The sequence below is a fragment of the Scyliorhinus torazame genome, chromosome 18 (assembly GCF_047496885.1).
Source record: "Scyliorhinus torazame isolate Kashiwa2021f chromosome 18, sScyTor2.1, whole genome shotgun sequence".
NCBI classification, from domain to species: domain Eukaryota; kingdom Metazoa; phylum Chordata; class Chondrichthyes; order Carcharhiniformes; family Scyliorhinidae; genus Scyliorhinus; species Scyliorhinus torazame.
The window spans coordinates 20516940-20541709 of record NC_092724.1 but is presented as its reverse complement, the minus strand read 5'-3'; the positions used below and the strand labels follow the sequence as shown (position 1 = coordinate 20541709).

Genomic DNA, 24770 nt, shown 5'->3' with positions numbered 1-24770 from the left:
AAACTCGTCCCTTTGCAGGACTTCATCTCCAACCTGTTCCACGCCGCTCCCTCGCCTTCTATCATCCATTTACGAATCATCGCCACTTTGGCGGCCCAGTAGCAGTCGCCCAAATTCGGCAACGCCAGTCCGCCTCTGTCTCTGCTACGTTGTAGGAACCCCCTCCTTACCCTCGGGGCCTTCCCTGCCCACACGAAGCTCGTGATGCTCCTATCTATTTTTTTAAAGAAGGCCTTAGTGATCAGTATAGGGAGACATTGGAACACAAATAGGAACCTCGGGAGGACCATCATCTTAATCGCCTGCACTCTGCCCGCCAGTGACAGCGGCTGCATGGCCCACCTTTTGAAATCCTCTTCCATTTGTTCCACCAGCCGTGTCAGATTGAGTCTGTGTAAGGTTCCCCAGCTCCTGGCTATCTGAATCCCCAGGTATCGGAAGTTTCTCTCCACTCTCCTTAGCGGTAGGCCATCTAGCCCTCTACTCTGGTCCCCAGGGTGTATCACAAAAAGCTCACTCTTTCCCATGTTAAGCCTATATCCTGAGAAATCTCCAGACTCCCTCAATATCTGCATGACCTCTGTCATCCCCCCCACTGGATCCGTCACATACAGCAGTAGGTCATCCGCATAGAGAGACACTCGGTGTTCCTCTCCCCCTCTAACCACCCCTTTCCATTTTCTGGAGTCTCTCAGCGCTATGGCCAGTGGTTCAATTGCCAGCGTGAACAGTAATGGGGACAGCGGGCATCCCTGTCTTGTTCCCCTGTGTAGTCGAAAACACTCCGACCTTTGCCGATTTGTGACCACACTTGCCGTTGGGGTCCCATAGAGGAGTTTAACCCAGCTGACAAACCCCTCCCCGAACCCAAACCTCCTCAGCAGCTCCCATAGATACTCCCACTCCACCCTAACAAATGCCTTCTCTGCATCCATTGCCGCCACTATCTCTGCCTCCCCTTCTGCTGGGGGCATCATTATCACCCCTAATAGCCGTCGCACGTTGACATTTAGTTGTCTCCCCTTTATGAACCCTGTCTGGTCTTCGTGCACCACCCCCGGGACACAGTCCTCGATCCTCGTTGCCAGCACCTTTGCTAGCAACTTGGTGTCCATATTTAGCAATGAGATAGGCCTATAGGACCCGCACTGCAGCGGATCTTTATCCCGCTTCAAGATTAGCGATATCGTCGCCTCCGACATTGTCAGGGGTAGGGTCCCCCCTTCTCTGGCCTCGTTAAAGGTCCTTACCAGCAGCGGGGCCAACAAGTCCACATTCCCTTCATATCTTTGATTGACAAAAATCTATCTATCTCAGATTTAAAATTAACACCTGCTATAGCTTCAACTGTTGTTTGTGGAAGAGAATTCCAAATCTCTACCACCCTTTGAGTGAAGACATTCTTCCTAACATCTCTCCTGAATGGTCTGGCCCTCATTTTTAGACTATGCCCCCAAGTTTTAGAATCTTCAACCAATGGAAATAGTTTCTCTTTATCTGTCTTTTCCTGTTAATATCTTGAATACTTCGATCAAACCAACCCTTAACCTTCTAAATTCCAGCGAAAACAGGCTTTATTTGTGTAATCCCTCCTCGTAATTTAACCCCTATAATCCAGGTATAATTTTTGTAAACCAACGTTGCATTCTTTCCAAGGCCAAAATATCCTTCCTAAGGTGTGGTGCCCAGAACTGCTCACAGTACTCCCAAGTGGGGTCTAACCAGAGTTTTGTATAGCTGCAACATAACTTCTGTTATGGACAATACAGAGGTAACGAGATGTCCGCTGCTCTGATATAGCCAGAAAGGTATTTCCATTTGAACATCATAGCCAGGCATGTCTTCAGTTATTATTTTTTTTAAATATGTTTATTGAAAATTGTTCAACAAAATTTTCAACCATACAACCCCCCCCCCCCCGTAACAAAAAGAAAAGAAAAGTTGCAAAACATAAACATATCAATTCAACATAGCACAGAACTTTGTACATTGGATTCCTCCCGCACATATCAACTTTCCCAAACGTTTATGTATTTTCTTGCTCAAGTGCCCCTAGGGAAAAAAACCTTCCCCGTCCACCCTTCTTCCCCCCCCACCGAAAGAGATACCCCCCCTTACCTCCCCTCCCCCCCTGGGTTGCTGTTGCTGCTGACCGAACTTCATCTAACGCTCCGCGAGATAGTTTAGGAACGGTTGCCACCGCCTGGAGAACCCCTGCACAGACCCTCTCAAGGCAAACTTTATCCTCTCCAACTTGATAAACCCTGCCATGTCATTTATCCAGGCTTCCACACTGGGGGGCTTCTCATCTTTCCACATTAACAAGATCCTCCGCCGGGCTACCAGGGACGCAAAGGCCAGAATGCCGGCCTCTTTCGCCTCCTGCACACCCGGCTCGTCCGCCACTCCAAATAATGCTAGCCCCCAGCTTGGCTTGACCTGGACTTTCACCACCTTAGATATAGTTCTCGCAACACCCCTCCAGAACCCATCCAGTGCCGGGCACGACCAGAACATATGGGCATGGTTCGCCGGGCTTCCTGAGCAAACTCCCACATCTGTCCTCCACCCCAAAGAACCTACTCAGCCTCGCCCCTGTCATATGCGCTCTGTGAGTAACCTTAAACTGTATCAGGCTAAGCCTGGCACACGAGGAAGAGGAATTAACCCTACTTTGGGCATCAGCCCACAGGCCCTCTTCAATCTCCTCCCCCAACTCCTCCTCCCATTTACCCTTCAGCTCCTCTACCAAAGCCTCCCCCTCTTCTTTCATCTCCTGGTATATCGCCAGCACCTTGCCCTCTCCGACCCATACAACCAAAATCACCCTGTCTTGAATCCCCTGTGCGGGGAGCAATGGGAATTCCCTCACCTGTCGCCTCACAAACGCCCTCACTTGCATGTACCTGAAAGCGTTTCCCGGGGGTAGCCCAAACTTCTCCTCCAGCACCCCTAGGCTTGCAAACGTCCCATCAATGAACAGGTCCCCCATTCTTCCATTCCCTGCCCGATGCCAGCTCTGAAACCCCCCGTCCATCCTCCCCGGGACAAACCGGTGGTTACCCCTGATCGGGGACCACACCGAGGTTCCGATTGCACCCCTGTGTCGTCTCCACTGCCCCCAGATCTTTAGCGTTGCCGCCACCACCGGACTCGTGGTGTACCTTGTCGGCGAGAGCGGCAGCGGTGCAGTCACCAGCGCCCCCAGGCTCGTTCCTTTGCAGGACACCGTCTCCAACCTCTTCCATGCCGCCCCCTCTCCCTCCATCACCCACTTACGGATCATCGCCACATTGGCTGCCCAGTAATAGCCACCCAGATTCGGCAACGCCAACCCTCCTCTATCTCTACTATGCTCCAGAAACCCCCTCCTTACCGTCGGGGTCTTATTCGCCCACACAAAACCCATAATGCTCCTGCCTACCCTCTTAAAAAGGCCTTGGTGATCACAATTGGAAGGCACTGGAACACAAAAAGAAACCTCGGGAGGACCATCATTTTAATCGACTGTACTCTACCCGCTAGCGAGAGTGGCAACATGTCCCATCGTTTGAAGTCCTCCTCCATCTGCTCCACCAGCCTCGTCAAATTAAGTTTATGCAGGGCCCCCCAACTCCTAGCTATTTGGATCCCTAAGTACCAAAAGCTCCTTTCCGCCCTCCTCAACGGTAGATCGTCTATCCCTCTTCCCTGGTCCCCTGGATGCACCACAAAGAGCTCACTTTTCCCTACATTGAGCTTATAGCCCGAAAAGTCCCCAAACTCCCTTAGAATCTGCATGACCTCCACCATCCCCTCCACTGGATCCGCCACATACAGCAACAGGTCGTCTGCGTACAGCGACACTTGATGCTCCTCTCCCCCTCGGACCACCCCCCTCCATTTCCTGGACTCCCTAAATGCCATGGCCAAAGGTTCAATTGCTAATGCAAACAACAGGGGGGACAGGGGGCACCCCTGTCTCGTCCCTCGGTACAGCCGGAAATACTCCGACCTCAGCCGATTCGTAACCACACTCGCCACCAGGGCTCTATATAGGAGCTGAACCCAGCTAATAAACCCTTCCCCGAACCCAAACCTCCGCAACACTTCCCAGAGATACTCCCACTCTACTCAGTCAAAGGCCTTCTCCGCGTCCATAGCCGCCACTATCTCCGCCTCTCCCTCCACCGCTGGCATCATTATCATATTTAGGAGCCTTCACACATTGGTGGTTAGCTGCCTGCCCTTTACAAATCCCGTCTGGCCCTCGTGAATCACCCCCGCGGCACAGTCCTCGATCCTCGTAGCCAGCACTTTTGCCAGCAACATAGCATCCACGTTGAGGAGCAAGATCGGCCTGTACGACCCACATTGCAGTGGGTCCTTATCCCGCTTCAGGATCAGAGAGATCAGCGCCCCGGACATTGTCGGTGGCAGGGTCCCCCCCTCCCTTGCCTCATTGAAAGTCCTCACCAGCAGCGAGGCTAACAGTTCTACGTACTTCCTATAGAACTCAACCGGGAACCCATCCGGTCCCGGGGCCTTCCCTGCCTGCATGCTCCCCAGTCCTTTAAGCAGCTCCTCCAACCCAATTGGCGCCCCCAAACCAGCCACCTCCTGCTCCTCCACCCTCGGGAACCTCAATTGGTCCAAGAATCATCGCATCCCCTCTTCCCCCGCTGGGGGCTGGGATCTGTACAGCTCCTCATAGAAGGCCTTGAATGCCTCATTTACTTTCACCGCAATCCGCACCGTAGTTCCCCTTCCATCCTTGACTCCACCTATCTCCCTCGCTGCCATCCTCTTACGGAGCTGGTGTGCCAGCACCCGGCTCGCCTTCTTCCCATACTCATACGTTGCCCCCTGTGCTTTCCTCCACTGTGCCTCTGCCTTCCCTGTGGTCAACAGGTCGAACTCTGTCTGGAATTTTGCCCCTCCCTGAGTAGTCCCTCTTCAGGGGCCTCTGCATATCTCCTGTCCACTCTTAAAATCTCCCCCACTAACCTCTCCCTTTCCCTGCCCTCTCTCTTCTCCCTATGAGCCCTGATGGAGATTAACTCTCCCCTGACCACCGCCTTCAGCGCCCCCCATACTACCCCCACCTGCACCTCCCTGTTGTCGTTGGCCTCCAAATACCTTTCAATGCACCCCCGCACCCTCCCGCACACCTCCTCATCTGCCAGCAGTCCCACATCCAACCGCCACAACGGGCGTTGGTCCCTCTCCTCTCCCAACTCCAGTTCCACTAGGTGCGGGGCGTGGTCTGAAATGGCTATGGCCGAATACGCCGTTCCCTCCGCTTTCGGGATCAGCGCCCTGCCCAGAACAAAAAAATCTATCCGGGAGTAGGCTTTGTGCACGTGGGAGAAAAAAGAAAATTCTCTGGCCAGAGGCCTGGCAAGTCTCCATGGATCCACTCCCCCCATCTGGTTCATAAACCCCCTAAGCACCTTGGCCGCAGCCGGCCTCTTTCCGGTCCTAGATCTGGAGCGATCCAGTGCTGGGTCCAACACCGCGTTGAAATCCCCACTCATTATCAAGCATCCTACCTCCAGGTCCGGAATGCGCCCCAACATACGCTTCATGATCCCAGCATCGTCCCAGTTCGGGGCGTATACATTTACCAATACCACCCACATCCCCTGCAACCTACCGTTCACCATCACGTATCGACCTCCATTGTCCGCTACTGTGTTCTTGGCCTCAAACGACACCCATTTCCCCACCCGTATTGCCACCCCTCTATTCTTCGCATCCAGCCCCGAATGGAATACCTGTCCTAGCCATCCCTTTCTTAACCTGACCTTGTCTGACACCTTCAGATGTGTCTCCTGAAGCATGACCATGTCTGCCTTCAGTCTCTTTAAGTGCGCGAACACTTGGGCCCTCTTAACCGGCCCATTTAGGCCCCTCACATTCCACGTGATCAGCCGGATTGGGGGGTTTCCCCCCCACCCTGCCGACTAGCCATCTCCTATTTTAGGCCAGTCCCCTGCCCGCGCCTCCCGCACCCTCCAGTCCCCCAGACGGGGAACCCCCGCCCCGACCACCTCTTCCGTTTTCAGTTCCCCCTCGGCAGCAGCAACCCTATCCCCCCCACCCCCGCTAGATCCAGATCTAGCGCTTTTGCTCTCCCCATAATACTTCCGTAAGTCAGCTGACTCCTGCTGACCCCGGCTTCCCCCGCCTTCCCATTGACTCCCCCTCCTCCTTGCGCTACTCCATCCCCACCCCCTCCGCCCTCCCCTAACGCGGGTAAAAGCCCGCGCTTTCCTGAGCCAGCCCCGCCCCCTGTGGCGCAGCTCCTGTTGCGGCCTTATCCCAATTCCCCCATCCCCGGGTCTCACCTCCCTCCAGCACCGGCGCCCACATTCCCCACAATCTCCCCATCAAATCTCTTCTCCCATCCCCATCCATCGCCCCACCCGTGAAACATTCTTTACACATATTTACAACCCTGTATACATTCGACATCTCCCCCACAAACACAGACCCTCAGTTTGAGTCCAATTTTTCCGTTTGGATAAAGGTCCAAGCCTCTTCTGGCGTTTCAAAATAGTGGTGTCGATCCTGAAATGTGACCCACAGTCGCGCTGGCTGCAGCATTCCGAATATCACCCTCTTCCTATGCAGCACCGCCTTGGCCCGATTGAAACCAGCTCTCCTCTTTGCCACCTCCGCGCTCCAGTCCTGGTAGACTCAGATCACCACATTCTCCCATCTACTGCTCCGCTCTTTCTTGGCCCATCTCAGGACACACTCTCTGTCCGCGAGACGATGGAACCTCACCACTATCGCCCTCGGCGGCTCGCCGGCCTTGGGTCTCCTCGCCAGGACCCGGTGAGCCCCTTCTAGCTCCAAGGGGCTCGGAGAGGCCTCCGCACCCATCAGCGAATGGAGCACCGTGCTCATATACGCCCCGGCATCGGCCCCCTCCACCCCTTCAGGGAGATCCAGAATCCGGAGACTCTTCCCCCGCGACCTGTTCTCCAGGACCTCGAATCTCTCGGCCCACCTCTTGTGCAGCGCCTCGTGCGCCTCCATCTTCACCGCCCGGCCCAAGATCTCGTCCTCGTTCTCGGTGGGTTTGTCCCTCACCTCTCGGAGCTCTACCTCCTGGGCCTTTTGGGTCTCCTTCAGCCCCTCGATCGCCGTCAGCATTGGCGCCAGCACCTCCTTTTTAAGCTCCTCCACGCAGCGCCTGAGAAACTCCTGCTGATCCGGCCCCCATGCTGCTCGATCTTCGCCCTCCGCCATCTTGTTTTTTCCCCCTCGTTTCTGCCGCTGCTCCAAAGCCACTTTTTCCCCCGCTCCACTTCTGGTCCCCTCCATACACGACGGAAGGGGGACCTTGCTCTCACCTTCCCAAACGGGAATCGGTCAAAAAATTTCCGTTGGGGCTCCTCTGGAGAGCCCAAAAGTCCGTTCTAGCGGGAGCTGCCGAAATGTCATCTTCAGTTATTTTAAAGTCTTTGTCCCATTTTAAATTTTTTCGAAGTTAGCCATAAGGATATCTATTTCATAAAAATATGGGTGTGAGGTCTGGGCTCCATTACAATCAGTACTGTTGAGGGCCTGTCCTATGATGAGAGAGACTATGGGCGGGATGCTCTCAAAAGGTTGTGAATCTTTGGAATTCTCTACCCCAGAGGGTTGAGGATGCTCCATCATTGAAAATATTTAAGGTTGAGACGGACAGATTTTAGGTCCCTCGGGGATATAAGGGAGATGAGGAGTGGGCGGGACAGTGGAGTTGAAACCCAAGATCAGCCTTAATCGTATTGGATGGTGGAGCAGCCTCGAAGGCTGTACGGCCTACTCCTGCTCCTAATTCTATGTTCTTATTGTCATAATATACACCAGTATATCATGGTGCAGACACACACTGATGGACACACAGCAAGACCAATCAACACACACAACACTGCAGCCAATCACCGGTTAGAGCACACGCACTATAAAGACAGAGGGCATCAGAGTTCCCGCTCATTCGGGATGCAGCCTCCTACAAGGACAGAGCTTACAGCTTACAGCACAGATCCTCACCATGTGCTGAGTGCATAGACTGGTTCGGACAGGCATAGGTCTTTAGTTTAATCTAACATTGTGTTAACTCACAGTGAAAGTATGTTCAACAGTTTCTGACTTAATAAAATAGTGTTGCACTATTTTAAGTGTTGGTGGCCTGTATGTGTTCCACGGATTCAGAGCACCCAACACATCATGATACCAGGAGTTGAGGGATATTAGAACTTCTTAGACCTACCTGCAAGTGATCTGCCTTCCACCAGCATACAGCCATCCTGCAAAATGGACAGCGTCCGCCCGCCGCTGCCGCTCCGCATCACCGGTAACCTGGGGGCCAACTGGAAGATATTCAACCAACGCTTCCAGCTCGACCTTGGAGCCACAGACCGGGAAGATGCCGCGGACACCAAAGAGATCGGTCTCTTCCTATCCTCGGCCGGGAACATGCCATCCACATTTTCAATTCTCTCACCTTTGCTGACGATGAAGATAAATCAAAATTCAAGACGGTCCTCCTCAAGTTTGACACTCACTGCAACATAGAGGTGAATGAAAGTTTCGAGCGCTATGTATTCCAACAGCGTTTGCAGGGTAAGGATGAATCTTTCCAGTCCTTTCTCACCCACCTCCGCGTTCTTGCGCAATCCTGTAATTACGGGCCCACCTCCGACTCCATGATACGCGACCAGACCATTTTCGGTGTTCAGTTGGACCCCCTACGCCAGCAGCTCCTCAAGGTACAGCAGCTCACCCTAGCGACCGCCATCGAGACCTGCGTGCTACACAAACACGCCACTAGTCGGTATTCCCACATCCAAGCGGCTGAAACGGCACGGCAAGGTCCCACGAGGCAGAACGGGTTCAAGCAACCGAGCAACTCCAGGGCCTCAGCCTGGATGAGGGCGACCATTTTGCGCGCTTTTCGCGGACTCCCGCATTTGTGCGCACCGAACAAGTGGACAGCAACGCTGACGAACGTACTGCGCAGGCGTGCACCATGTACGGGTGCACCACGCATGCGCGGTGGCGCAGCGAACGTACTTACGCTACAACGTGCGGCAACTGTGGCTCCGCCCACTTAAAGCGGCAATGCCCTGCCAAATCCCGACAATGCCTGAGATGTGGCAAACTTGGCCACTATGCTGCTTTATGCAGATCAGCTCAGCCTGCCAATTTGTATCGCTCCAGCCAGCCTCGCATGGATGTCCGAGCCATTCAACCCACGGTCACCTAGTCCGATGCGGACCTACTACCCGATATTGACACCGAGGACCCGAAGGCACCTTTTTGAATCGGTATCGTTACAAAAAACACGGTGTCCCTGAAGCAAAGAATCCAGCCTCTATCGGTATACAGCATCGATTCAGACGATGAGTGGTGTGCCACCCTTACGTCAACCAGAATTCGTCGCCCACCTCAGAGACTTAATTTATGAACTTTGCAGACTTATAGACTCTCTGAATTGTTTTGTTGCTTTGTTTGATCGTTTCCCTGGTTTGTATATAGTGTTGATCTCGTTATTCTTGTTGCATACTGCTTCTCTGCACCAGGCACCTTCCCATGTAAATAGCTTAGTTCTCATGTACGTAGTCCTGTAAATATGTCTTCGCACCCCACACGTAGTTAGGAACATTCTCACCATACATTATTTATTGCCACATGTTAGCCGTTTTAGTTGCTGTGATATGAAGAGTCTAAAGTTCTTGTTCCTTTTCACCAAACACCATTTATTTCACTTCCACAGCCTCTGCACAAAACTCTTAACAACATACCACCTGACAGAGGCCACCTGAAGCCCCAATACATATCAGTGTCAATTAATGGATACTTAACATAAATGAGACAACTAATTGCAATGTCGCTTAACCCATTACTTAACACCACACACATAAATTATTTTATAAAAGGCGGAATGTCATAATATACACTGGTATATCGTGGTGCGATACACACACACTGATGGACACACAGCAAGACCAATCAACACACACAACACCACAGCCAATCACCAGTTAGAGCACACGCACTATAAAGACAGGGGGCATCAGAGTTCCCGCTCATTCGGGATGCAGCCTCCTACAAGGACAGAGCTTACAGCACAGATCCTCACCATGTGCTGAGTGCATAGACTGGTTCAGACAGGCATAGGGCTTTAGTTTAATCTAACATCATGTTAACCCACAGTGAAAGTATGTTCAACAGTTTCTGACTTAATAAAATAGTGTTGTACTATTTTAAGTGTTGATGGCCTGTATGTGTTCCACGGATCCAGAGCACCGAACACATCACTTATGTTACACTCACACAGTATTGAATGGAACCATCAATACGGATTTTTGTATTTGAGTTGTGGAGTTGGATTTGAATCTGCCACTATCTGACTCGGGTGAGAGTACTGCCCACTGAGCTACAGCTGACAAATCAAAAGTGAGTTGCCAACCAAGATATGGGCGGCACGGTAGTACGGTAGCACTGTTGCTTCACGTCTCCAGCGACCTGAGTTCGATTCCCGGCTTGGGTCACTGACTGTGTGGAGTCTGCAAGTTCTCCCCGTGTCTGCGTGGGTTTCCTCCGGGTGCTCCTGTTTCCTCCCACAAGTCCCGAAAGACATGCTTGTTAGCTGAATTGGACGGAATGTGACGACTAGGGGATTTTCACAGTAACTTTGTTGCAGTGTTTATGTAAGCCTACTTGTGACAATAATGAAGATTATTATAGATATGAAATGAACGATACGGATGAAAAAGTGTGTAATTGCATGAGAAAGTAGTTCAGAGGAGGTTTGCTTGACTCATTCCTGGGATGAAGGGCTTGGCATATGAAGAAAGGTTGAACAGATAGGGCCTAAATCATTGGAGTGTGGGAGGTGATCTGACTGAAACGTATATGATCCTGAATGAATCGATAAGCTAGATACTGGATGTTTCCACTCATGGGGTCTACAACTTGGGGACACAGGTTAAGAATAAGAGCTCTCCCTTTTAAAGTATAAATTGGGAGACTTTTTTTCTCTTACATAGTCATTCTGTGAAATTCTTCCCCAGAAAGCAGTGAAGGTTGAGTAATTGAATTCATTCAAAGCAGAGTTAGATCAATTTGTGATAAACAAGGGCAATGGGGGCGGGGGGGTGGGGTGGGGGGGGGTGGAGGGGATTGTGGCGTTGAGATGACAAACAGATCAGCCATGTTCTGGCAGAATGGCGGATCAGGCTCGAAGGGTCAGAAGGGCTTACTCCTACTAGGTCCAATGTTCCTAAGCCCTGACCTATCGTAGGCCTCCTTTGTTCCCGGGACTGAAGGAGTCAGGGGCAGCACGGTAGGACAAGTGGATAGCACCGTGGCTTCACAGCTCCAGGGTCCCATGTTTGATTCCCCGCTGGGTCACTGTCTGTGCGGAGTCTGCACGTTCTCCCCGTGTGTGCGTGGGTTTCCTCCGGGTGCTCCGGTTTCCTCCCACAGTCCAAAGACGTGCAGGTTAGGTGGATTGGCCATGATGAATTGCTCTTAGTGACCAAAAAGATTAGGAGGTGTTGTTGGGTTACGGGATAGGGTGGAAGTGAGGGCTTAAGTTGGTCGGTGCAGACTCGATGGGCCGAATGGCCTCCTTCTGCCTGGGGCTGTTTAGCACAGGGCTAAATCGCTGGCTTTGAAAGCAGACCAAGGCAGGCCAGCAGCACGGTTCAATTCCCGTAACAGCCTCCCCGAACAGGCGCCGTAATGTGGCGACTAGGGGCTTTTCACAGTAACTTCATTTGAAGCCTACTTGTGACAATAAGCAATTTTCTTTTCATTTCATATGTTCTGTGTTATATGTTCGATGACTGATTTGTTTCTGAGCTCCCATTGCCCAGTCTGTGGACATTGGAGCTAACCAGTTCCCAAATGTATCAATGAGAAGTGGAACCCAGCTGCAGCAATGACTCTTCCCAGTGCCAGGGGGTGCTCTGCCCAGTTGACCCATCAGTGCCAAGCAGAGTCCTGACGTCAGAAATAATTATTTATTCATGAGCATTCGTGCGTCATAAATTATGCAAAACAGTGCAGAAAGTGTTCTCTTGCTGGCTCCCTGTTGCTTTTTGCAGCCCTCTCACTTCCAAATTTAGTGTAAATCTTGAGACTAGATTGCGCGGAAAATGGGATAAATTTGTGCCTGGGCATGTTAAAGAGAGGCAACCGAATAAATAATTAAAAGATGCATCATATATTATTCATGAGAGCTGGTTTATTCCAAATAAGTTCCGTATTTTAGCCATTTGTCTGGCCTTATCGCGTTTGCATTAAAGATCCACAGGATTTAGTATACTGAAAAAGTAAACAGTTTGCAAAATAAAAACCTCAAATGTTGGTCAGACCAAATTAGCAGGGCCTTGCTGACGTTGTTATGAATAATTCATGAGCTGGGGAATCAATTAAGGTTTGCCCAGAGTTTTGGCATTTAATTTTACATTTACTGAGGTTCATTGCATTGTTTGCTGCTGGCTGCAAAATTGTTAGAGTGGGGGGGGGGGGGGGGTGAGAGAGAGAGAGCAGGAATAAACTGCATCTGGACTGGGGTTGGGGATGCTCTGGGCTCCTCTTGGTTGCCTAAGCTGTCAATCACTGCGCGGGCGGCCCCGCCCCTTCCCCGCCTGCCTGGGCCCGGGAGTGACGTCAGCCGAAGCTGTCAATCAGCCGCTGCCGCTGCTGCCGCTGCTGCAGTCTTTGCAAAGGAGCGGTGCTGAGGCAAACACTTGAAAGGTAAGGGTTAAGGGAGGGCGCTGGGGTCGGGCGGACAGCGCAGGGCATCGGACTGCAACCGTTGCCCCATGTTGCATTTAACCTAATAATTCGATATCTCCAATCGCAGCGTTTTTCGTTCACATTTGCGAATTCTTTTTCATAACCTTCATTTGACATAGACTGTCAGAGGGTTGTTCTGCTGTGGGGTGGGGTGGGGGGAGGAATGGAGCAAATTGAAATATTGGTTTCTCCCCCCAAAAAATTGAAGGGGGGGGGGGAGGGGGGGCCTTTTTTGTCTAATGGCCGAAGCTGTAAGGTGATGCTAGTCTGGTTCATTCATTCTGGATCCCAATAGCCTTGTCTGGACATTGCAAGCTCCATCTCCCAGCCAACATCCCCTGTCTGTGCAGTTGCATCCGAAAGCAGAGAGCTCCCCGGTGCAGCTGAGTCTGTGATGGACCATTAATACTGACACCAGTGGCATCGCCCTGTGCCTCTTCACTGCAGACTCAGGGATGCGATGGAAGAGGATGGGGAGGAGAGGGCAGGGTACTGGCATATTTCCTATTGACACACTGACTGACTGCCCCGCACAGGATAAATTGTGGCAGAAATTAGCTATAAATAATTTACAATGTGAACCGTGAGGTGCATGCATTATGTATTCACTGCTCCATCCGACTGGCAGCGAATACAACGTATCTTAACACGAATAACATCAGCAGTGTAGCGAGAAAATGGTTACGAGGTTGCACTGTCTTTCCGAGGGAGGACAAGCGACCCCCCAGCGGGAGTGCCGTCCTTTCTGTTTCTGCAGGAATTCGGCCCACAGTTCATTTACAATCTGCCCAATAGAGGGCACAAGGGCTGGAAGATGTGGCACAGGGTTTGTGCGCGTTGTCTCCACAGGGACGAGTCTTTACCTGTTAGAGGGCTTCTGCCTACCAGTCAGTGTTATCAATTGGCTTAAGTTACGACTAAACTAGGCAAAAAAATCAATATCATGCGAAGCAATTAACTGATATGCAGTAATTTTATGTCTGCTGCATTGAATTTGTCCTTTACAACTGCTGCAACCATTCCCCAGTGTTATATGGTGCCAGACCCATCCCCACCAGTACTGTACCCCAGTGTTATACAGTGACAGACCCGTCCCCACCAGTACTGTACCCCAGTGTTATACAGTGACAGACCCGTCCCCACCAGTACTGTACCCCAGTGTTATACAGTGACAGACCCGTCCCCACCAGTACTGTACCCAGTGTTATACAGTGACAGACCTGTCCCTACCAGCACTGTACCCCAGTGTTATACAGTGACAGACCCGTCCCCACCAGTACTGTACCCAGTGTTATACAGTGACAGACCTGTCCCCACCAGTACTGTACCCCAGTGTTATACAGTGCCAGACCTGTCCCCACCCGTACTGTACCCCAGTGTTATACAGTGACAGACCCGTCCCCACCAGTACTGTACCCAGTGTTATACAGTGACAGACCTGTCCCCACCCGTACTGTACCCCAGTGTTATACAGTGACAGACCCGTCCCCACCAGTACTGTACCCCAGTGTTATACAGTGACAGACCTGTCCCAACCAGTACTGTACCCCAGTGTTATACAGTGACAGACCTGTCCCCACCAGTACTGTACCCCAGTGTTATTCAGTAACAGACCTGTCCCCACCCGTACTGTACCCCAGTGTTATTCAGTGACAGACCTGACCCCACCAGTACTGTACCCCAGTGTTATACAGTAACAGACCTGTCCCCACCCGTACTGTACCCCAGTGTTATTCAGTGACAGACCTGCCCCCACCAATACTGTACCCAGTGTTATACAGTGACAGACCTGTCCCCACCAGTCCTGTACCCCAGTGTTATACAGTGACAGACCTGTCCCCACCAGTCCTGTACCCCAGTGTTATACAGTGACAGACACGTCCCCACCAGTACTGTACCCCAGTGATATACAGTGACAGACCGATACCCACCAGTTCTGTACCCCAGTGTTATACATTGACAGACCCGTCCCCACCAGTACTGTGCCCCAGTGTTAAACTGTGATAGACCTGTCACCACCAGTACTGTACCCCAGTGTTATACAGTGGCAGACCCATCCCCACCAGTACTGTACACCAGTGTTATACAGTAACAGACCCATCCCCACCAGTACTGTACTCCAGTGTTATACAGTGACAGACCCGTCCCCACCAGTACTGTACCCCAGTGTTATACAGAAACAGACCTGTGCCCACCAATACTGTACCCCAGTGTTATATGGTGACAGACCCATGCACACCAGTACTGTACCCCAGTGTTATACAGTGACAGACCCATCCCCACAAGTACTGTACCCCAGTGTTATACAGTGACAGACCCGTCCCCACCAGTACTGTACCCCAGTGTTACACAGTGACAGACCCATCCCCACCAGTACTGTACCCCAGTGTTATACAGAGACAGCCCTGTCCCCACCAGTACTGTACCCCAGTGTTATAGAGTGACTGCCCTGTCCCCACCAGTACTGTACCCCAGTGTTATACAGTGTCATACCTGTCCCCCACCATTACTGTACCCCAGTGTTATACTGTGACAGACAAGTCCCCATCAGAACTGTACCCCAGTGTTATACAGTGACAGACCCATCCCCACCAGTACTGTACCCCACTGTTATACAGAGACAGCTCTGTCCCCACCAGTACTGTACCCCAGTGTTATACAGTGACAGACCTGTCCCCACCAGTACTGTACCCCAGTGTTATACAGTGACAGACCCGTCCCCAACATTACTGTACCCTAGTGTTATACAGTGACAGACCCGTCCCCACCAGCACTGTACCCCAGAGTTACACAGTGACAGACCTGTCCCCACCAGTACTGTACCCCAGTGTTATACAGTGACAGACCCGTCCCCACCAGTACTGTACCCCAGTGTTATACAGTGACAGACCCGTCCCCACCAGTACTGTACCCCAGTGTTATACAGTAACAGACCTGTGCCCACCAATACTGTACCCCAGTGTTATATGGTGACAGACCCATGCACACCAGTACTGTACCCCAGTGTTATACAGTGACAGACCCATCCCCACCAGTACTGTACCCCAGTGTTATACAGTGACAGACCCGTCCCCACCAGTACTGTACCCCAGTGTTACACAGTGACAGACCCATCCCCACCAGTACTGTACCCCAGTGTTATACAGAGACAGCCCTGTCCCCACCAGTACTGTACCCCAGTGTTATAGAGTGACTGCCCTGTCCCCACCAGTACTGTACCCCAGTGTTATACAGTGTCATACCTGTCCCCCACCATTACTGTACCCCAGTGTTATACTGTGACAGACAAGTCCCCATCAGAACTGTACCCCAGTGTTATACAGAGACAGACCCATCCCCACCAGTACTGTACCCCACTGTTATACAGAGACAGCTCTGTCCCCACCAGTACTGTACCCCAGTGTTATACAGTGACAGACCTTCCCCACCAGTACTGTACCCCAGTGTTATACAGTGACAGACCCGTCCCCAACATTACTGTACCCTAGTGTTATACAGTGACAGACCCGTCCCCACCAGCACTGTACCCCAGAGTTACACAGTGACAGACCTGTCCCCACCAGTACTGTACCCCAGTGTTATACAGTGACAGACCCATCCCCACCAGTACTGTACCCCAGTGTTATACAGTGACAGACCCGTCCCCACCAGTACTGTACCCCAGTGTTATACAGTGACAGACCTGTCCCCACCAGTACTGTACCCCAGTGTATTACAGTGACAAACCCCTCCCCACCAGTACTGTACCCCAGTGTTATACAGAGACAGACACGTCCCCACCAGTACTGTACCCCAGTGTTATACAGTGACAGACCTGTCCCCACCAGTACTGTACACCAGTGTTATACAGTGACAGACCCGTCCCCACCAGTACTGTACCTCAGTGTTATACAGTGACAGACCCGTCCCCACCTGTACTGTACCCCAGTGTTATACAGTGACAGACCCGTCCCCACCAGTACTGTACCCCAGTGTTATTATACAGTGACAGACCCATCCCCACCAGTACTGTACCCAGTGTTATATAGTGACAGACCCGTCCCCACCAGTACTGTACCCCAGTGTTATACAGTGACAGACCTGTCCCCACCGGTACTGTACCCCAGTGAAATACAGTGACAGACCTGTCCCCACCAGTACTGTACCCCAGTGTTATACAGTGACAGACCCGTCCCCACCAGTACTGTACCCCAGTGTTATACAGTGACAGACCCGTCACCACCCGTACTGTACCCCAGTGTTATACAGTGACAGACCCGTCCCCACCAGTACTGTACCCAGTGTTATACAGTGACAGACCCGTCCCCACCCGTACTGTACCCCAGTGTTATACAGTGACAGACCCGTCCCCACCAGTACTGTACCCAGTGTTATACAGTGACAGACCTGTCCCCACCCGTACTGTACCCCAGTGTTATACAGTGACAGACCTGTCCCCACCCGTACTGTACCCCAGTGTTATACAGTGACAGACCCGTCCCCACCAGTACTGTACCCAGTGTTATACAGTGACAGACCTGTCCCCACCCGTACTGTACCCCAGTGTTATACAGTGACAGACCCGTCCTCACCAGTACTGTACCCAGTGTTATACAGTGACAGACCTGTCCCCACCCATACTGTACCTCAGTGTTATACAGTGACAGACCCGTCTCCACCAGTACTATACCCAGTGTTATACAGTGACAGACCTGTCCCCACCAGTACTGTACCCCAGTGTTATACAGTGACAGACCCGTCCCCACCAGTACTGTACCCAGTGTTATACAGTGACAGACCTGTCCCCACCAGTACTGTACCCCAGTGTTATACAGTGACAGACCTGTCCCCACCAGTACTGTACCCCAGTGTTATACAGTGACAGACCTGTCCCCACCAGTATTGTACCCCAGTGTTATACAGTGACAGACCCGCCCCCACCAGTACTGTACCCAGTGTTATACAGTGACAGACCTGTCCCCACCCGTACTGTACCCCAGTGTTATACAGTGACAGACCCGTCCCCACCAGTACTGTACCCCAGTGTTATACAGTGACAGACCTGTCCCAACCAGTACTGTACCCCAGTGTTATACAGTAACAGACCTGTCCCCACCAGTACTGTACCCCAGTGTTATACAGTGACAGACCTGTCCCCACCAGTACTGTACCCCAGTGTTATACAGTAACAGACCTGTCCCCACCCATACTGTACCCCAGTGTTATTCAGTGACAGACCTGCCCCCATCAATACTGTACCCAGTGTTATACAGTGACAGACCTGTCCCCACCCATACTGTACCCCAGTGTTATTCAATCACAGACCTGCCGCCACCAATACTGTACCCCAGTGTTAAACAGTGACAGACCTGTCCCCACCAGTCCTGTACCCCAGTGTTATACAGTGACAGACCCGTCCCCACCAGTACTGTACCCCAGTGTTATACAGTGACAGGCCTGTCCCCACCAGTACTGTACCCCAGTGTTATACAGTGACAGACCCGTCCCCACCAGTACTGTACTCAGTGTTATACAGTGACAGACCTGTCCCCACCCGTACTGTACCCCAGTGTTAGACAGTGACAGACCCGTCCTCACCAGTACTGTACCCAGTGTTATACAGTGACAGACCTGTCCCCACCCATACTGTACCTCAGTGTTATACAGTGACAGACCCGTCTCCACCAGTACTATACCCAGTGTTATACAGTGACAGACCTGTCCCCACCAGTACTGTACCCCAGTGTTATACAGTGACAGACCCGTCCCCACCAGTACTGTACCCAGTGTTATACAGTGACAGACCCGTCCCCACCAGTACTGTACCCCAGTATTATACAGTGACAGACCTGTCCCCACCAGTATTGTACCCCAGTGTTATACAGTGACAGACCCGCCCCCACCAGTACTGTACCCAGTGTTATACAGTGACAGACCTGTCCCCACCCGTACTGTACCCCAGTGTTATACAGTGACAGACCCGTCCCCACCAGTACTGTACCCCAGTGTTATACAGTGACAGACCTGTCCCAACCAGTACTGTACCCCAGTGTTATACAGTAACAGACCTGTCCCCACCAGTACTGTACCCCAGTGTTATACAGTGACAGACCTGTCCCCACCAGTACTGTACCCCAGTGTTATACAGTAACAGACCTGTCCCCACCCATACTGTACCCCAGTGTTATTCAGTGACAGACCTGCCCCCATCAATACTGCACCCAGTGTTATACAGTGACAGACCCGTCCCCACCAGTACTGTACCCCAGTGTTATACAGTAACAGACCTGTCCCCACCCATACTGTACCCCAGTGTTATTCAGTGACAGACCTGCCCCCATCAATACTGTACCCTGTGTTATACAGTGACAGACCCGTCCCCACCAGTACTGTACTCCAGTGTTATACAGTAACAGACCTGTCCCCACCCGTACTGTACCCCAGTGTTATACAGTAACAGACCTGTCCCCACCCGTACTGTACCCCAGTGTTAAACAGTGACAGACCTGTCCCCACCAGTCCTGTACCCCAGTGTTATACAGTGACAGACCCGTCCCCACCAGTACTGTACCCCAGTGTTATACTGTGACAGACCCATCCCCACGAGTACTGTACCCCAGTGTTACACAGTGACAGGCCCGTCCCCACCAGTACTGTACCCCAGTGTTATACAGTGACAGACCCGCCCCCACCAGTACTGTACCCCAGTGTTACACAGTGACAGGCCCGTCTCCACCAGTACTGTACCCCAGTGTTATACAGTGACAGACCTGTCCCCACCAGTCCTGTACCCCAGTGTTATACAGTGACAGACCCGTCCTCACCAGTACTGTACTCGTTAGTCAGCTACAGCAATGTTCTTTTTTAATTGCTATTTTTTTCATTAGCTCTGTGATGTTTGTGGGGGCTGGCTATGCACAAACTGACTGCCATATTGTCTATGTTGCAACTGTCACCACATTTTAAAAAGCTGTTGATGCAGATTATTTGGGATTTTGTGGGGATATATAAAGTGTGATATACATTAGTGCATAGGAACAGGAATAGCCCTTTCAGCCCATCCATTCTGTTCCACCATTCAGTAAGGGCCTGGCTGACCTGTATTTTGCATTTACTATCCATGGTTCTGTAACCCTTAGCACCATTGTGTAACAAACACTATAAAAAAGCTTGAAATGTTCATTTTACACCCAATTCAACAGATTTTTTAAAATTAATTTGCGGGATGTTAATGTCACTTGGCTGGAGCAGCACTTATGGCCCATCATTAACTTTCCTTGAGAGGGTGGTGGTGAGCTGCCTTCTTGAACCGCTGCAGCCCCTGTGGTGTAGGTACACCCACTGTGCTGTGAGGGAAGGAATTCCAGGATTGTGACCCAGCGACAGTGAAAGAATGGTGATATATTCCCAAGTCAGACGGGTGTGTGGCGTGAAAGGGAACTTGCAGGTGGTGGTGTTCCCCGTTATCTGCTGCCTTTTTCCTTCTAGGTGGTAGTTGTCTTGGGTTTGGAAGGTGCTGTCGAAGTAGCCTTGGTGCATTCCTGCAGTGTTTCTTGGAGATGGTACACAGGACTGCCACTGTGTGTCGGTAGTGGAGGGAGTGAATGTTTGTGGATGGGGTGCAAATTAATCAGGCTGCTCTGTCCTAGATGGTGATGAGCAGGTGGCGTTAGAGCTGTGCTCATCCAGGCAAGTGGAAAGTATTCCATTACACTTCCTGACTTGTGCTTTGTAGATGGTGGGCAGGCTTTGGGTTAGGAGTTGAGTTCAATGTCACAGGATTCCTAGCCTCCGACTTGCTCTTGTAGCCATAGCATTTATATGGCTGCATCCAGTTCAGTTTCATGGTCAGTGGTAACCCCCAGGATGTTGATAGTGGGCGATTCAGTGATGGCAATGCCATTGAATGTCAAGGGGCAATGGTTAGATTCTCCGTTGTTGGAGATGGTAACTGCCTGGTACTGTGCGGTGTGAATGTTATTTACCACTTTTAAGCCCAAGCTGGGCATTGCTATATCTGCCCATGGACTGCCTCAGTGTCTGAGGAGTCGCGAATGGTGCTGAACATTGTGCAGTCATCAGTGAACATCCCCATTTCTGACCTTAAGATGGAAGGAAGGTCATTGATGAAGCAGCTGAAGATGGCTGGGGCTTGGACACACTCCTGAGGAACTCCTGCAGTGATGTCCTGAGACTGAGATGATTGACCTCCAACAACCGCAACCACCTTCCTTTGCACCAGGTATGACTCCAACCAGCGGAGAGTTTCCCCCCCAGATTCCCATTGGCTCCAGTTTTGCTGGGGCACCTTGATGCCACACTCGGTCAAATGTGAATTTGATGTCAAGGTCAGTCACCCTCCTCTCACCTTATTGGGACGAGAGTTTCAGGTAACTGCTGTGCTTTGCATTGGGATGTCCTAACGATAATTGTTCAAAGTTCTCTCACCTCAGGAAATGTTCTGTTAGATTGAAAAGTGGTGCGCTTCACTCTGCTCTTCAAGAAGCTGAGATTGGGGAACCAGGGAATTATAGGCCAGTTAGTGTAACATCTGTTGGGAAATTACTCAAGTCTATAATTAAAGGTAGGAGTCTGAACACGTTTAAAATTTTCAGCTGATCAGGGACAGCGGTGTGGTTTTGTATAGAGTAGGTCATGCCTGATAAATCTGATGAATGGTTTGGAGATGATTAATGTAGACTGGGGAATGTCCACAGATGTTATTTATATGGACTTGCAGGAGGCATTTGAGTCTCTAATAAGAGACTGCTCACTAAAGTTGAAGCTGATGGAGTTGAAGGCACATTATTCACCTGGTTAAGAAATTGGCAGAGGGACAGGAGTCAAAGTTTGGGGATAACGGCCTCAACTATTCTTAATTCTAAAGCAGAAGGAGAGAGAGAACAAAGCACTGGCTCAAGAACCCTCTACCCACTGACCCAAGAACCCTCTCCCCACTGACCCACCCATCCCACCACCCCCAATTTTCTCAGGGCAGCTCTTGCCCCCTCTGCCAAAGACCTGTAGCTCCCAGATTGGTTTGTGGAGTTCCCTGAGGACACACAAAACATGAATCCTGCCGGACGTCATCCTTGTTTCAAGGAACTGACAATAACGTAGACTGTTCACGGTGTTTATTAATGATAGGATATAAAGCCACATATCCAAATTTGCCTGCGACACAGAAGGTAGGCAGCAGCTTAAACAGTGTAGATGGACGCATAAAATTACAGAGAGATATTAATAGAGATAGTGAGTGAGCAAAACTGTGGCCACTGCATTTCAGTGTGGGCAATTGTGACATTGTCCACTTCTGATGTTAAATGGATAACACAGGGGAATTTCTAAATGGTAAAAAGCTAAAAACAGTGGAGGTCCAAAGAAACATGGTGGTCCATATATGAAGATCTTTAAGATGCGTTGAAGGGGGGAGGCGGTGGGCGTAATGGTAATGTCACCAGACTGGGAATCCAGAGGCTCAGGCTAATATTCACGGAAAAGGGTTCAAATTACACCATCGCAGCTGGTGGAGTTTAAGTTCAAGTCACAAAAGCAAACCATTGTTGATTGCCATGAATAAAATCATCTGGCTCACTAATGCCCTTTAGGGAAGGACGTTTGCCATAGTTACCTGGTCTGGCCTACATGTGACTCCAGATCTCACAGCAATGTGGTTGACTCTGAACTGTGCCTGGAAGTGGCCTCGCAAGCCACTCAGTTGTATCAAACCGCTACAAAGTCTACAAAAGGAATTAAACTCAATGGATCAACTCACATCGACCTCGGCACCAGAAATAACAACAGCTGATCAAACCTGCAAGGTCCTCCTCACGAACATCTTGTGCCAACTGCCTGACATAGTCCCACTGATGGAATCATACCTTACAGAAAATGTCTCAGGCACCACCACCACCACCCTGGCCATGGCCTGTCCCACTGACAGACCCAGAAGAGGTGGTGGCACAGTGGTATATAGCCGGGAGGGAGTTGCTCTGGGAGTGCACAACATCGATTCTTGGTGCAAGGGTCAAGGATGTCTCGGAGCGGCTGCAGGACATTCTGGGGGGGGAGGGTGAACAGCCGGTTGTTGTGGTGCACATAGGCACCAACGATATAGGTAAAAAACGGGACGAGGTCCTACAAGCTGAATTCAGGGAGTTAGGAGTTAAACTAAAAAGTAGGACCTCAAAGGTAGTTGATTGCTACCAGTGCCACGACCTAGTCAGAGTAGGAATGTCAGAATAGATAGGATGAATGCGTGGCTCGAGAGATGGTGCGAGAGGGAGGGATTCAAATTCCTGGGGCACTGGAACCGGTTCTGGGGGAGGTGGGACCAGTACAAACCGGACGGTCCTGGGCAGGACTGGAACCGTTATCCTAGGGGGGGTGTTTGCTAGAGCTGTTGGGGAGAGTTTAAACTAATGTGGGCAGGGGGGTGGGAACCGATGCAGGAAGTTGGAAGGTAGTAAAACAGGGACAGAAACAAAAGGCAGTAAGGGGGAAAGTGTAAGGCAGAGAAGCCATAGTCAAAAATCATAAAGGGCGACAGTACAAGGTACAGTGACTGAGGGGAGCTCAGTGAATAGGACCAGGAATACTAAAAAGAATAAAACGGGAAGTAAAATCATTAATGGTAAGCGACGCAGCAGGTTGTTACATGAAGATATGGGTTCAACGACAAGGACCATTAGGAGAAAAGTTAAGAGGAAATATAACTTAGGGGAGGTTACTGATTGAGTTGTTAATATTCAGAACAGAGGTAAAAAAGCCAACATAAGTGTATTTTACCTGAATGCTCATAGATTTCGGAATAAGGTAAATGAGTTGATGGCACAAATCATCGTGAATGACTATGATTTATTGGCCATTATTGAAACATTTGTAAAGGATGGTCACGACTGGGAAATAGATATCGAAGGGTATCAAACTATTCGGAAGGACAGAGTGGATGGTAAGGCAGGTGGTGTAGCTCTGTTATTTAAGGATGACGTCCGGGCAATAGTAAGGGATCACATCGCTGCTATGGAGGATAAGGCTGAATCCATTTGGGTGGAAATCAGGAATAGTAAGGCGAAAAAGTCACTGATAGGAGTAGTCTATAGGCCACCAAATAGTAACATTATGATGGGGCAGGCAATAAACAAAGAAATAACTGATGCATGTAGAAATGGTACAGCAGTTATCATGGGGGATTTTAATCTACATGTCGATTGGTTTAACCAGGTCGGTCAAGGCAGCCTTGAGGAGGAATTTATAGAATGTATTTGCGATAGTTTCCTAGAACAGTATGTAATGGAACCTACGAGGGAACAAGCGGTCCTAGATCTGGTCCTGTGTAATGAGACAGGATTGATTCAGGATCTCATAGTTAGGGATCCTCTCGGAAGGAGCAATCACAATATGGTGGGATTTAAAAGACAGATGGAGGGTGAGAAGGTAAAATCAAACACTGGTGTTTTGTGCTTAAACAAAGGAGATTACAATGGGATGAGAGAAGAACTAGCTAAGGTAGACTGGGAGCAAAGACTTTATGGTGAAACAGTTGAGGAACAGTGGAGAACCTTCCAAGCGATTTTTCACAGTGCTCAGCAAAGGTTTATACCAACAAAAAGGAAGGACGGTAGAAAGAGGGAAAATCGACCGTGGATATCGAAGGAAATAAGGGAGAGTATCAAATTGAAGGAAAAAGCATACAAAGTAGCAAAGATTAGTGGGAGACTAGAGGACTGGGAAATCTTTAGGGGGCAACAGAAAGCTACTAAAAAAGCTATAAAAAGATAGATTATGAGAGTAAAATTGCTCAGAATATAAAAACAGATAGTAAAAGTTTCTACAAATATATAAAACAAAAAAGAGTGGCTAAGGTAAATATTGGTCCTTTAGAGGATGAGAAGGGAGATTTAATAATGGGAGATGAGGAAATGGCTGAGGAACTGAACAGGTTTTTTGGGTCGGTCTTCACAGTGGAAAACACCAGTAACATGCCAGTGACTGATGGAAAT

General features: G+C 50.4%; 1 protein-coding gene across 1 annotated transcript in view; it reads left to right on the top strand.

Moving 5' to 3' along the window:
* The first annotated feature begins 12631 nt into the window (after positions 1 to 12631).
* The window catches only part of LOC140395018 (ras-related protein Rab-3A), a 65687-nt gene continuing 53548 nt past the window's right edge, over positions 12632 to 24770 (top strand). The window contains exon 1 of the mRNA XM_072482332.1: positions 12632 to 12747. The gene's annotated coding sequence lies outside the window, so the exon portion shown is untranslated. The remainder of the gene's footprint in view (positions 12748 to 24770) is intronic.